Raw genomic sequence first — 13,993 nt, 5'->3', positions numbered from 1 at the left:
ACCAGGGCCAGTCGTGTTGGCTAAGGCCATCCACATTACACCAAGGTCTGTGGTTCTGGCCATTACCATCCACATTTCACCTAGGCCAGTGTTGGTAGATGAGGTCATCCACATTATACCACGGCATGTGCTCCCTGTGAGGCTATCGTCACCACACCAGGGCCTTTATTGCTGGCTTAGACCATCCACATTGCACCAGGGCTAGTGCTCCCTCTGAGGCCAACTTCACGACAGGAGGGCCTGCGCTGCTGTCTGAGGTCATCTACATTTCACCAGAGCCTGTGTTGCTGGCTGATGTGATCCACATTACACAAGGTCCTGTGCTACTCGTTGATACTGTGATATTATTCTGTTATCATATGTTACCTTATATATGTAATCAAAGTAGTTGAATTAGAATACTGCTGTAGATCATATTATACCCTTTAATATAGAGTGTGTGAGCTGTATGTAGTTTAGTTCTCATTATACTTTTGAGTTAAAAGAACATATTCACTTATTAGTTTATTAGACAAGTGTGCATCACTCTGTATCCTTGATCTGCTGTGAATGTGTTACATGCTTAATTGTTGAATCATGAAGAGAAGATTGTAAGCAGGAGACTCTGTGTCTAAGACAGGGGAGATAGACAGACCACATTCCATACCCCCACCTTACAGAAAGCAGAGAAACAACTGCCGAGGTCATAACTTAGGCGCTGTAACAGAGAAAGAATGTGATGTTTTGGCTTTTACGACTAGATGGGGGCCACTAGAGACTATAAAAAGCTGAGCAACCCGTCACCATTTTGAGACATGCTGTCGAACCTCTGCAAGCATCTCTCCCGTCCGGACGTTGTAATGCTCTGACTGTTGAATTATATGGAAATAAATGATTGTTGATTGAGCATTTATACACCGAGTATTGTCCTTCCTTCAGCCCAAAGATTCAAAGAATTGGGAGATTTCAACAACTTGGTGCCGTGTGACCCGGATCTTTGGTGTGCTGAGGAGGTGTAGATTTGGCCTTTGGTGAGATCGTGGGGCAAAGTGAACAGAAGGCCGGCCTAAAACAGAAAGGTAAGCACAGCCTGTTGTATTATAAATACCAAATGTGCATATTGGGCTTTCCAAATTAATCTGTTCACTGAGTTACACGTATTTTCACAGTAAATTTGTCGGTGTCTGGTTTTTGGCGCAAGATACTAACAACATAAGTTGAGGCTGAATTCCAGTGTGTTAAATAAACTGCTTCTACCGAGAAACTAATAAGACACTACGTTGAGCTAGTTGCAGTAAACTGCTTCTACCGAGAACCTAATAAGATACTACGTTGAGCTAGTTGCAGTAAACTGCTTCTACCGAGAAACTAATAAGATACTACGTTGAGCTAGTTGCAGCCACTTTACCTTCCACATTTAATTTTGTCTAATACTGGCTTCTGTAGCAATAATACATTAGAATTTCTTCTGAAGACACGGCCATTAGTTCAGTACATTGAAGTCGAGGTTTTGGAGTTGTTTATGGTGTCGGTAAAGTCCTGGCTCTTGCCGGCTATGAAATAGAAGTTGATTTAAGGAAAAGCAGATGCTGGCTCACGGTGCAGTTGAACACTGGCAACGCGGAAGCGAAACACGTCCGTAGGTTTGGTTTATGATACGGCCGTGTTCCGGTGGTACGGCCGTGGAGTGCAGTAGTGGTTGGTGCTAGTTTTAGTACATTGGATAGAGGTTTGACGGTGGTTTGTGGCGTCAGTCGAGTCTCAAGGGCTGCGGTCATAAAACAAAGTAAAATTTTACTTGCCAAGAAGTACATAGAGCAAAACCTGGTTTATGATGTCAGGTATAACTTCGGGGATGCAAGCATCACTTTTATGATGCGACTTTGCCCCGTTGTGGCGGTCATAAGCGCAGAGAAAGGGGTATTTTGGTCTATGGTGCAGTGTGCTTTAAGAAGATCTAATAGTTGAGCTCAGAGGTTTCTGTGCAAATTTCTGCTGATGAGAGGCGCTCTCTGTGTGTCTCACTGATGGTGTAACGCGCTGTGTGTGTAAGGCGCGCTCTGGCTGTGTGTGAGGCACGCTGAGTGTGTTTCTGTGTGTGAAGTCTGAACACAGTGACAGTGACGGTTGATGTGTTTGATTAGGAGGACATTAGAGCAAAGACACATTTTAGGATCAAAGGTTGATGCCTAGTGTACCTGTGGAAATAATTTTGCCCTAGGAGTGGCGACCCTCCTGTTCGTGGACGCGCGGCCAGGACCGGCGGCGTCCGGATGCCGAGGTGGTGACTTGGGGAGGTGAGGGCCCCCGCATAGCTACGGGATAACACTGGGACCGCAGCGTAATCGCGGGTTCACATTTATTCCGGACTAGAACAAGACACATTTTGCGAACAAAGGTTGAGTCTAGATTAGTAAAGAAATATAAAAAGGTTAAATTCCTCGTTTCAGTGGTTGAAATTGTTGTGTGCCTGTCCCCTGACGAGTGTGAAATTAAATAAAGAGGGAATTTGGAGCCACATAGAGATAGACGGGCTTAATTGGGTGTATTACTCTGTGGTGTAATAAAATAAAAATAAAAAAGAGAGATAGTAAGAGGTGTGTAGTGGAGAATGATGACGCTGTCAAGGTAGGCGTGTTGCCTGCTTATCTGTCTAACAGTGATGAAAATGAAATTAAATAAATCTCTTAGTGTGTTAATACAGGAAGCTGCGGACCTGGACCAACTGCCCCCACAAGCACAGCGGCCGAAGCAAAATTATAGGTAATGGGAACCACACCCAGCACGAATCAGCAGCTGTGAAACAGACAGCAGCGAGGAGAGAATTAGAGGAGAAATTAAGAGAAGTTTTAACACATAAAATTGGGGCCAACGGACTTGTGGAGGTTGGGAAGGCGTCCGGAGCATCACAACAAAAAGGTGAAACAAAAACACACAAGCAGAGAAATCTGAGAGAAAGGCTCCTTTTAAGGTAACGCCTAGTTTGAGAAAAAGATAAAATTAACCTGCTTGCCTACAAATGCACATACACGCAATGAAGAAACAGCTTACACTCATGAACACGTGAAGATTTTCCAGCAAGGCTAAAGCAGCGAAACTTAACATACATCTGTTGTTAAAGGATAAATACATTACTGACAAATAAACTCTCTGGGTTGCAGGACAACAATTTAACTTCAAAGAAAAAGACACTGGTCTGACCAACCAGTGAAGACATGACAAATTTAGGGGTTAAAAGATTCAAATTGTGACATGTTTTCTGCTGATTGATTGATACAAGTGATTACTGAATGAAAGAAAATTTCTGTTTGGGCTTTTAAACATGATCTTAAGAATTTTAACAGGTGCATGTTGTCCTGTCAACTTGGTGGGTTAGGAGTTGATTATATCGGGAGAGAAAAAACAAAAAAAAGGGGGAGAGAAGGCTGACACAGGGCCTGGCCCCGTTGTCTCCCCTCTGAATAACACAGCCAACACAACATCATTTTCCTGTTCGTTTGTTTTTGTTTTTCGTTTGTTTTTGTTTTGTTTTGTTTTTGTTTTTTCTATACATATTTAATTACAGGCTGCTTTGCCGCCCTGAAAGCCGAGGCTGACTGGACTCCTGCTCTCCCCCATACGTGACACTGACCAAATGCTGCAACAGCTGGACCCACAACAACGACCTGAGAATGTCAACAGACCTGCAGGAATGTGATCTCATCCAGCAGAGACGGAGAGCACTAAACCTAAGGCCCGTTTCACTACACGGGGGAAAATTCTCAGACAGCTTCAGCTGACAGAGCTGTGACGAGACGCCCGCCAAGCCCGAATGAAAAGTAAGGCCGAGCGAAAGAATGCTGACCTTGATAACTTTGCATTCACACTGTGCAGGACAGTGATGGACCAACACGGATGATCGGGCGGCGAAAAGGGCGTGACCGAGACAGGCGGAGTAACTGAGGACAGAAGGCACCTCAGAATGGACAAAAAACACAGAAGAAGATGCAGGTTTCACCTGCGGTGAACATCGACACTGGAGAAAGGACTGCCCCAATTGGGGTCAGAACCAGGACGGACAGAACTTTGGGCAGCAGCAGCAGCAATGGTCGCAAACAAACTGAAAAGGAGGGGGGCAGGACCCCAGGGCACGCTTCAGGCAGTGGTTTACCCAGAACACCAGAACAGGAAAGTGATGATCACACACACACACACACACACACACACACACACACATTGGAATGCTGATTCACTGAGAAGTGATCCACATACACACACACACATACACGCTGATGCAATGAAGAATGCTTTGCTTATGCTGATATGCAAAATGCTGCACACAAACATCCCAGTGCATAATTTTTATGAGGAGCCATTGATTACTTAGAAGGTGTTATATGTCACCCAGAGGGCATTTATGTAGATTTTAGAAATAAGGTCTAAAACGGTTTGGTTATGAAAATAATGTCTGTGCGTGATGTCTGTTTATGGCTCAAGGCCTTGACTGAATTCTTTGCTGTGCTTCACACAGCCCTGATGAGGAACAGTGGCACAGAGTGAAAATGACGAATTAATAGTGTAAGTTTTAGGTTGGAGTACGGCATTTTCTGTGATTGAGATTTAATTCAAGGAGGAACAAAAGGTGTTACGGCACCTGAGCTTCTCATTCCCACACAATATTGTCCCGGCAGGAAGCAAAAACGTTCCTGTGAATTTCTGGTTGATTTTGTGGCTTTGCTTAGCGCTAGCTTGATGTTATCAGTGAGCTTTGGCTTGTGTTCTTTCTCGTAAGCGAGAGAGGGATAGTTTTATGCTGGACATGTCTGCAACGGGCCCTAGTTTGTGTTATTTTAGTAGTATTTTGGTGGTTATGTCTGTTTTCGTTTTTGTTACAGTGCACTGAGATAAGAAAATCTGAGAGGTGTGATCCACCGGTGGTGATATGTTGATATTTTGTGAGTTTATGATTTAACAATCAGCTCTTTAAACCAGGCCTGAAAGATTGAAATTTAAAGCGCTATGAAATATTCTTATAAAAACAGTTGCAAAGTGTGCTTCTCCATGATTGTAATTGGCTTGGGAGAAATTCACTTATAAGGGACACTGATCACATGAGAAGTCCTGAGTCTAAAAGGATTGCAGCGAGTCAATCCAGAACAAAAGAACAAAGAATTGTTTCCTTTTAAAATGATGACGTCATCTTGCTGGTGATGGAGGCTCGAATAGGTTGCGCGGGAGACTCCATTATCAGCAACATCTGGTATGAATGTGTGTGGAGGTATGCATGTGAATGGACTGTGATGGACTGACGACTAAAAGTTTTGACTGACTTGATACTGAGACAATGACTGCACCCACTTTAGGATTAGTAAATGCCAATAAACAATTCATAAACAATTCACCCAGCCGGCAAGAGAAGGGTGGATGCTTCGCTTTGTTTTGTTTTGTTTTTCAGGAGCAGGAGGATAAGAGAGACTGGAGGAGGAGACTCTAGCTTCACATAAGTATGAACTGCAGACTTAACACTGTGGTTGCTGATTTTGAGTTACTGATGTTTGCATTAAGAAAACTGTGCTATATTAGCTGTGTTTTGATTAAGGTATCATGTTATATTATTGGGAATGCCAAATGCTACAGTGGAGAAGACTTTTGATACCACTCATGACTGGAATATGTTATTATTAACCATAGCAGGCCACTGTAAAAAAGTCAATTAAATTTTATAGAGGAAAATCGCCAAAACTTTAACAATACCTATGAATGGCTTGCCACATTCAGAATAGAGATATGCAATAACAAACATTGGTCCACGTGATTTAGGTTCTCATTTGAAATAGTAAGTTATTAAATGTAGAATATAATTGACAGGGACATTTGATAGGATGTGGTACTGCAAAAGAACAAGAGCAAAGTAAATAAAGAAAAATATTGTGTTTGGTTTGGATAAATTCAGATTAAAATGTACCATTCCACTCAGAGGATCAATATGAAATAAAACATATGCAAAATTTGTATGAAGTACATGACTGATAACTGTTCTGTCCTGAGCTTTTGTTTCTATAGCACCCACTTGACCACACCAACAGTTTCTTGCCACCAACAGGGGGTATTTGCAAAGAATAGGGAGGAATATCATCAAAACTGGGAAAGGTAAGCCCCGAAGGGGGTGATGACACCATAACTTTCACTTATGGTCAAATTCTTAAAATTTGACCCCAAACTTGAAAATTCTTCAAACATTTAGAGACAGAGTGGATAAACATAATGTCGCAAACCACATAAGGATGGAGCATTTGAATCAATAAGATGGTGAAATAACACGCAGTAAAATGTGGATCATGTTGATTATGTTTATTCCAGTGTGCAGAGGAGTCAATTCCCTTCACAAAGCTTGTAAATTCACTTGAACCAAAATTGGGAGCACCCGGTGCTGCAAGAGTTAATAGTCACAATACCCAAGGATAAGCACAAGAGCATGACTGATATGATGGGACTGGGATTTTGCTACACTTAATTATTGCAGACACAACTAAAACTATAACTGAAACTAATCAAAACTAAACTAAACTAGCAAACAATTGGTAAAAACTGATTTATACTGATATAAAATTTAAAATCTGAAGTCGAAGCTAAATAAAAATAAAAGCTAATGAAAATTGCAAAACTATTACAACCCTGGTCCAGACTAAGATGGCATTGGACATCTTCAGGGCAGAAAAGGGTTGGTGTGACCAAGCTGTGGTTTGGCTTGTTGTCAAAATGTTACAGCTCTGGATGGACCAGTTACCAGGGCATGGAAGGATGACAGACTTCATTACATGAGGAGAAGGGAAATTTCTGGGATTGAGGATCCTCTGGGATAACAAGGCTGGAGCAACGGTACTCGAGAGAAGAATTTCTGATACTTTCTGAGATATGATGTCACTAACCTTGTCTTTTAATTGTCTAGCTCCAATGAATTGACACATGGGAGTGTGTCAAAAAGGGGGAGTTGAGTCCGAACAGCAAACAATGGTTTTATGAACATCTTATGACGTTATTTCTGTGTTTAATAATTTAGCTATGGTAAAACTTAAGCTTATAATGTGTTAGACTTAGAAAGGGTTCACTAATTTTTGATTTCTTTTACATACACATAGATTATGATTAGAATAAGTCCCTGGGTCAAAGAGTCCTGAACATAATATTTTAAACCAAATTTGAATCATTAGAAGAACAATGGATAACAATATTAGATTATCAAGGCTAGGGAGAGAGGTGTTTTGGTTTTCTGTCTCTTGCAGAGAAAGGAACAGACACCAGACGGGGACACGGAGATGTGAGGACCCTTCACAGCAGAGACAGATGTAGGGACTGCCGAGACAGCAACTGGGGTCAAGTGTCATGGCGTTTGGGCTCCTGGAGAACATGGATCCCACAAACACAGCAATAACCATGAAGGGGTTGGCGAAAACCAGGAACACCAGACCAACGAGGTTCGAGAAACTCTTGGCAAAAAGGGGGACACGGCGGTGATCCCAAAACACACAGATCCTTGTTTGAAATCGGGGCAGAATAATCCCCAGAACTGTGCAATGACTAAAGGGTGGTCTAACCCCGGAGGTCGAAGAAAGAAGCTGAGAATCACCCAACTGGAAGACACTGGTAGCTGCAGCAATAAAAATAAAGGTTAAAAGCTCCTTAGACAGAGGTTCTAGTCTAAGTACATTTGAAAGGTATAAGGGGGCATTAAAAAGGGGGTGGAAAACTGGAGCACCAAAATAAAGCTGTGGGAGAATTGGGGAGTGATGGGAGAGTCATCTGTAACTGCTGTTATGGTCGTAAATCTAACTTTGCTTGCATCTGAACTGCGTGAACACAGAGGTCATCCCACATATGGTCCACCCGTTAAAGGGGGACAGAGGGCCTAAGGACCAAGAAGAACTGGACCTTGCAATGCTGGAGTGTATGTTGTAAGTGATCTCTTTGAAGAAAAGAGATCAAAGGGAGAATTGTGATATTATTCTGTTATCATATGTTACCTTATATATGTAATCAAAGTAGTTGAATTAGAATACTGCTGTAGATCATATTATACCCTTTAATATAGAGTGTGTGAGCTGTATGTAGTTTAGTTCTCATTATACTTTTGAGTTAAAAGAACATATTCACTTATTAGTTTATTAGACAAGTGTGCATCACTCTGTATCCTTGATCTGCTGTGAATGTGTTACATGCTTAATTGTTGAATCATGAAGAGAAGATTGTAAGCAGGAGACTCTGTGTCTAAGACAGGGGAGATAGACAGACCACATTCCATACCCCCACCTTACAGAAAGCAGAGAAACAACTGCCGAGGTCATAACTTAGGCGCTGTAACAGAGAAAGAATGTGATGTTTTGGCTTTTACGACTAGATGGGGGCCACTAGAGACTATAAAAAGCTGAGCAACCCGTCACCATTTTGAGACATGCTGTCGAACCTCTGCAAGCATCTCTCCCGTCCGGACGTTGTAATGCTCTGACTGTTGAATTATATGGAAATAAATGATTGTTGATTGAGCATTTATACACCGAGTATTGTCCTTCCTTCAGCCCAAAGATTCAAAGAATTGGGAGATTTCAACAATACCATCCACATTAAACCAGGGCCTGTGGTGCAGGCCCAAACCATCCACATTTCACCAGGGCTTGTGTTGCTGGCTGATGCGATCCACAATACACAAGGGCCTGTGCTACTGGCTGAGGACATTCACATTACACCAGGGCCTGTGGTGCTGGCTAATACCATCCACATTTCACCAGGGCCAGTGTTGTTTGCTGAGGCCATCCACATTACACCAGGGACAGTGCTTCCTGTGAGGCCATCTTCACCACACCAGGGGCTGTGCTGTTGGCTAAAACCATCCACATTACATCAGGGCCATTGGTCCTTGCCGATGTCATCCACATTTCACCAGGGCCAGTGGTGTTGGCTAAGGCCATCCACATTACACCAAGGTCTGTGGTGCTGGCCATTACCATCCACATTTCACCTGGGACAGTGTTGGTAGATAAGGAGATCCACATTACAACAGGGCCTGCGCTGCTGTCTGAGGCCACCTATATTTCACGAGGGCTTGTGTTGCTGGCTGATGCGATCCACAATACACAAGGGCCTGTGCTACTGGCTGATGCCATCCCCATTACTCCAGGGCCAGTGGTGTTGGCTGAGGACATTCACATTACGCCAGGGCCTGTGGTGTTGGCCAATACCATCCACATTTCACTAGGGCCAGTGTTGCTGCCTGAGGAAATACACATTACACCAGGGACAGTGCTTCCTGTGAGGCCATCTTCACCAAAACAGGGCCTGTGCTACTGGCTGAGGCAGACTACATTTCACCAGAGCGCATGTTGCCGGCTGTGGCCATCTACATTTCACCAGGGCCTGGCTGCTGTCTGAGGCCATCCACATTACACCATGGCCTGTGCTTCCTGTGAGGCCATCTTCACAACACCAGGGCCTGTACTGTTGGATGAGGCCATCCTCATTACACCAGGTACAGTTCTTCCTGTGTGGCAATCATCACCAAACCAGGGCCTGTGGTGCTGGATTAGGCCATCCACATTTCACCAGGGATTGTGTTGCTGGCTGATGCGTTCCACAAAACACAAGGGCCTTTACTACTGGCTGAGGATATTCACATTACACCAGGGCCTGTGGTGGTGGCCAATATAATCCACATTTCACCAGGGCCACTGTTGTTGGCTGAGGCCATACACATTACACAAGGGACAGTGCTTCCTGTGAGGCCATCTTCACCACATCAGGGCCTCTGCTGCTTGTTGATGCCATCCACATTACACCTGGGCCTGTGGTGCTGACCGATATCATGCACATTTCACCAGGGCATGTGTGGTGCTGACCAATACCATCCATATTTCACCAGCGACAGAGTTGTTAGATGAGGCCATCCACATCACAGCAGGGCCTGTGCTACTGGCTGAGGACATTTACATTACACCAGGGCCTGTGCTACTGGCTGAGGACATTCACATTACACCAGGGCCTGTGGTGCTGGCCAATACCATCCACATTTCACCAGGGCCAGTGTTTTTGGATGAGGCCATTCACGTTATACAAGGGCCTGTGGTGCTAGCCAATACCATCCACATTACAACAGGGCCAATGGTGTTGGCTGAGGACATTAACATTAGACCAGGGACTGTGTTGCTGGCTGAGGCCAAATATATTTCACGAGGGCCTGTGTTGATGGCTGATGCCATCCACAATACACCAGGGCCAGTGATTCCTGTGAGGCCATCTTCACCAGACCAGGGCCTGTGCTGCTAGCCATCCAAATTACCCAAAGGCCTGTGTTGCTGGCCGAAAACAACCACATTTCACCAGGGCCTGTGGTGTTGCTGGATGAGGCCATCCACATTATACCAGGGCCTGTGCTACTCGTTGATACCATCCACATTTCACCAGGGCTTGTGTTGCTGGCTGATGCGATCCACAGTACACAAGGGCCTGGTCTACTGGTGAGGACATTCACATTACAACATGGCCTGTGGTGCTGGCCAATACCATCCACATTTCACCAGGTCCATTGTGGTTGGCTGAGGCCATACACTTTACATCAGGGACAGTGCTTCCTGTGAGGCGATCTTCACCACACCAGGGACTGTACTGTTCGATGATTCCATCCACATTACACCAGGGCCTGTGCTACTTGATGATACCATCCACATTTCAGCAGGGCCACTGTTGTTGGCTGAGGCCATATACTTTACATCAGGGACAGTGCTTCCTGTCAGGCCATCATCAGCACACCAGGGCCTGTGGTGCTGGATGATGCCAACAACAACAACAACAACAACAACAATCTTTATTGAAGGGAATCATTGCCATGGTAACAACAAATGGTAGTTAAAAAAAATGTAGCATTAACAAAGATGAGGAGATACATTTACTGAATACCAAATAAAGACACCTTCAATGCTAAAGATATCACACGTGTAATGTAATGTTGCTATGGTTTAGATTTTATTTTCTATCATTCATAGACTATGATGTGTTTGTAGCCACATGGACATCTCACACTGATTTCAGGACCCTGCAAAGAAAACAACATGGCCACCATGTTGGATTTTTGGAGTCACAAATCTGGGCTAACGTTAGCAAGCTGCATTCAGAGAAACTATGGATTTTGGGACTTGTGAGCCATACTTTTCGCTGGCAGCTTTATCTACATTTAAATTAAATCAATGTCTCTCCCAGAGCTCCAGTTCGGTGGCGTCTTATATGGCTCGATCACCTTACACTGGTACCAAGATCAAAGCTTTCAAAGTACGGACATCTACATGCGTTTTCGATCTGGATGGGTAAATATGGTTGTCATCAGAGAGGTGAAGAATTGTTGTTTGCTGAAATGAATGATCACGTGTAAATCTTATATTTTGTTGACTTGGAATTTTACAGTGAATCAGTCCTACAGTTTAAATGAGCCTCCATTGACAGACTAGGTTACTGTGGAAATGCAGGGATTGGCGTGATTTGACCTGTAAGGCAGGGTCAGGAGGGGTGTGTTCACATGTTGGTGCCATATTCTACGCCCTTCTGGCCGCTGTAAAGAAACACGAAAAGGCAGCAGCTATCCGGCAGTTTGGCTAAACTCAAAGACATTCATAAGATGGCTGGAGAGCAAAGGACTGCACTACTGTTTTGACTTTCATGTGTGCATGTCCCAGTAGCTCTGATGTCACGTGAAGACTCTTTTAAAGCAAAGAAACAGATGAATAAAATACTAGCATTTTACTCAGCAAAACTGAAGTGGATGGTTTGTGAATGGTTTGTAGCAGTTAGCAGGCCAGACTATTTGTCATAAAAAAAAAATACTCCAAAAGGCACCATGAGCACAAACACAGTTGAGAGGTTCAGTTCAGCCACAGTGTATTAGTGGAAGCCAAAGAGTTCATCAAAGAGGACATGCACCCAAACTTTAAGCCTCAGCAAAACTGAAGCAGTTTAGTTCTGAGAAAGAGTTCAGTTATCATAGACAGAAACTATCCATGTTTAAAGTTGGACATTTTAACATGGGACACCCATGATTCCCAGCCTCAAGTGGCCACTATTGGAACTGCATCTTTCAGCACCTCAGTGCTGCTTTTCTTTTCCAGCCCCAGATGATGTAGCTTTGTGTACCTATCTACACCCTAATTACAAACATTGGTAAAAAAAAGAAAAGGAAAAAAAAAGTTTTCTTAAGTTTCTAACTTTGGCTTGATTCATGGCTTCCTCTTCATTGGTCCATACATGATGTAAGTATGTATTCTAGTTGTCAACTAGAAAGTGCATTTTCTGAAGAAACTGCAGTGTGAATGCTTGAATCTGAATGTATGAATTGAAATGAATTAATTGCTGAATTTTAAGTTAAAACGTTTGAATGAGATAAAAAGAAAAAGAATTTAATCTGAAAACAAAAGTGCTGAAGTGCTAAAAGCTGACGTTTACACAGAAGAAGAAGTTGGAAAAAAGCTGAAAATGTTTTAATTGTAAATTAGAAAAACCTTAGAAATGAGAAAAGAAAATTTAGAGTCAGAAAACCTCTGAATGAATATTAAAAGTTCATATTCTTTGAGTCACTGAATGACTAAAATGTGATCCCTCCACTTGGATCCACACAGTTTAAAAATTTTAAATGTCTGAGCTTTGAAAGACAAGGTGTTGGAAAGAGAACAACGATGGCAACGTTTTGAGGGTAAAATCATACCTGTAGAGCAAACACTGAGGACACAGCAGCAGTTGAAAGAGAAGTGTTTAAGATGAATCTTGGCAGAGTGAGAGACAGAGCTAGTTAGCAGGCAGGTGTGAGCCTGGTTGCTATAGTGACTGCACCCAATGGCTCCATACACACGCACACAGACATGCGCCTCACTTCTGCTGCTTAAAATGAACAGAAAAGTCATGTGAGTGAAGTTGGCCCCCCCACCTTCTTCAAATCCAACAAAAGTGGTATCAAACGTTTGTGCTACGTTTGTGCTGGTTTGTGCTGCAAAAATGTTCATTTGTGCTACTATCATTTTAAAGATATTAATCAAAATTTCTAGAGGTCATCAGAGGTCAACCAGCCCCCCCACATTACCCAAATCCAACAAAAGTGGTATCAAACGTTTGTGCTACGTTTGTGCTGCTAAAATTGTCGTTTGTGCCGCTTTCATTTTAAAGATATTAATGAAAATGTAAAGGTCAAAAGGTCAACCAGCCCCCCCACATTAATGGAATCGAACAAAATTGATGTCAAATGTTTGTGCTACGTTTGTGCTGGTTTGTGCTGCTAAAATTGTCGTTTGTGCCGCTTTCATTTTAAAGATATTGATAAAAATTTCTAGAGGTCATCAGAGGTCAACCAGCCCTCCCACAGTAATGGAATCAAACAAAACTGGTGTCAAACGTTTGTGCTACGTTTGTGCTGGTTTGTGCTGCTAAAATTGTCGTTTGTGCCGCTTTCATTTTAAAGATATTACCAAAAGTTTCTAAAGCTCAACCAGCCACTTTCTTTACCGTAAAGAAATTGAGAGATATTAACCAGCATTGGATATTTTTTTCTTATGATCACACTCTTAAACCTAGTAATCAAACTGCAATAACTTATTTAAAAACTAGGTTAAATATAGCATTTAAAATAATTAATGCATTCGGTTAGAGAAAAAACTTTATTTGCTGGTAACAAAATACAAAACTACGAGAACAATGTAGTATATATGTTTCCTGTTAGAAAAGGTAAATATATTGAACTGTCTGAGCCTCACAAGTCTAATACAATAACTGAAAAATAACAGCTATTTCCATCATCTAACTCACAAACTAGAAAAGGACTTTCTTTCATGAGATCTTGCCATCATTCCTTTGTGTAGAGCACAGCGTGCGGACATACACTGGTGTTTTCAGATGCTATGGTTACATCCTTTCTTAGGTCATCATACATCTCCCAGATGTACGGGGTCCTGTTACAGAATGTCATATAATGCCCGAGTGTTTCTGGTGTTGGGCCCTCCTGAAATGTTGTCAG

At 42.8% G+C, this 13,993-nt stretch overlaps 1 long non-coding RNA gene across 1 annotated transcript; it reads left to right on the top strand.

Annotated features, from left to right (window-relative positions):
* The first annotated feature begins 344 nt into the window (after nt 1-344).
* LOC146677147 (uncharacterized) lies at nt 345-8,499 on the top strand. Its single transcript, XR_014913328.1, has 2 exons — nt 345-1,161; nt 2,465-8,499. It is a non-coding gene; the product is annotated as an uncharacterized LOC146677147 (long non-coding RNA).
* Nucleotides 8,500-13,993: the final 5,494 nt, after the last annotated feature.

The sequence above is a fragment of the Rhamphochromis longiceps genome, linkage group LG2 (genome assembly GCF_057381845.1).
Source record: "Rhamphochromis longiceps isolate RC_006_pf linkage group LG2, R_longiceps_female_GT1.1, whole genome shotgun sequence".
Classification (NCBI taxonomy): Eukaryota; Metazoa; Chordata; class Actinopteri; order Cichliformes; family Cichlidae; genus Rhamphochromis; species Rhamphochromis longiceps.
The sequence above is the reverse complement of the archived record's forward strand: the minus strand, read 5'-3'. Positions and strand labels throughout refer to the sequence as shown.